The sequence below is a fragment of the Rutidosis leptorrhynchoides genome, chromosome 3 (assembly GCF_046630445.1).
Source record: "Rutidosis leptorrhynchoides isolate AG116_Rl617_1_P2 chromosome 3, CSIRO_AGI_Rlap_v1, whole genome shotgun sequence".
Taxonomy (NCBI): domain Eukaryota; kingdom Viridiplantae; phylum Streptophyta; class Magnoliopsida; order Asterales; family Asteraceae; genus Rutidosis; species Rutidosis leptorrhynchoides.
The window spans coordinates 318,726,729-318,728,246 of NC_092335.1; the positions used below are offsets into that span (position 1 = coordinate 318,726,729).

Below are 1,518 nucleotides of genomic sequence, written 5' to 3' on the forward strand. Positions count from 1 at the left end.
TAGGAAACATTCTCTCATTGTTCCATCGTTGGTTCAATGTGACAATCTTTCAATAAGTGTGGTCCACCGCATTGCTCACAACTGATTCGTATTGTGTGAATATCTTTATTCATCTTTTCCATTCGTCTTTCGAAAGCATCTATTTTTGCGGAAACGGAATCAAAGTCATGGCTAGAATCGGCTCTAGCCGCTTTAGATGATCGAAAGATATCTTTTTCTTGGTGCCACTCATGCGAGTGAGAGGCTGTGTTATCAATAATTTTGTAAGCTTCAGTTGCGGTTTTCTTCATAATGGATCCACCAGCTGTTATGTCGATGTCTTTCCGTGTAGCAACGTTGACACCTTGGTAGAATATTTGTAATATTTGATAAGTGTCTAAACCGTGTTGAGGACATCCTCTCAACATCCTTCCGAATCTTGTCCATGCCTCATATAATGTTTCATTTGGCTTTTGCGCGAACGTAACAATTTCTCCTTGAAGTCTCACGGCTTTGGATGCCGGAAAGAATTGTTTAAGAAATTTTTCAACTAAAACATCCCATGTGTCAATCGCCCCTTCAGGTAACGATTCTAACCAATCTTTGGCTTCTCCCTTTAAAGTCCAGCGAAACAACATGAGATAGATTTGTTCGTCTTCCACTTCTCGGATTTTGAATAGCGTACAAATTCTATTAAACGTACGAAGATGTTCGTTCGGGTCTTCATTCGCTGTACCACTATATTGGCACTGATTAGTTACCATGTGTAGAATTTGTCCTTTAATTTCATAATCTGGAGCATTAACTTCTGGTTTAATAATGGCGTGACCTTGGCCAGTGCGCTTAGCTCTCATTCGATCTTCCATACTTAGAGGTTCTAGATTTTCCATGATTGGAAGTGTTGTATCTGAATCACTAGAGGTTTCTGATTTAATGGTTTCTTCCTCAACAATCTCTGTTTGAATGATTGGTGGTTCCGGAGGAATAATTAATGGATCAGGGTCTCGGAATTGTCCCTGAGTATTCTCCGGATTCTCAATTGTGATATTGGTTTCAAAAACTGGATTATCGGAAATTTGAGTTGAAGTACTCGGTCGACTTGATGACGAGTCTAAAGAAAAATCAACGGCAGCTATATTTGTTAAATGTCTTGATCTAGTTACAGGTGGTGAACGTACAAAAGGTGGTGAACGTCTTGCTCGGTGCATTCACAGAATATCCTATTAGTTATAAAAATAATAAGAAAAACTTATATAAGCTATCCAATTAATAGACTTTTCTGATTTTGCCCACGTTTCGAATAGCCAAAAGATGCAGCAGAGGGGCAGGATTCGTTTGGTCTCAATATAATTGAGGACTGTTTGGCTCCAATAACCTGGTCCACGTACAAATCCAACTATTACTACGAACCAGAAAAATGTCAACGTCTATTAACTTAACCACTTAGATAATTTTCCTTTTCGTTTAAGAAATATTAGATAAGAAGTAGATAAAATTCTATGTCCTATAACTAGAATGACGAGAAATAAGGAAGAAATA

The 1,518-nt window shown here is 38.0% G+C and overlaps 1 non-coding gene across 1 annotated transcript; it reads left to right on the forward strand.

Moving 5' to 3' along the window:
- The first annotated feature begins 378 nt into the window (after nt 1–378).
- Nucleotides 379–485, forward strand: LOC139903622 (small nucleolar RNA R71). Its single transcript, XR_011778432.1, has one exon. It is a non-coding gene; the product is annotated as a small nucleolar RNA R71 (small nucleolar RNA).
- Nucleotides 486–1,518: the final 1,033 nt, after the last annotated feature.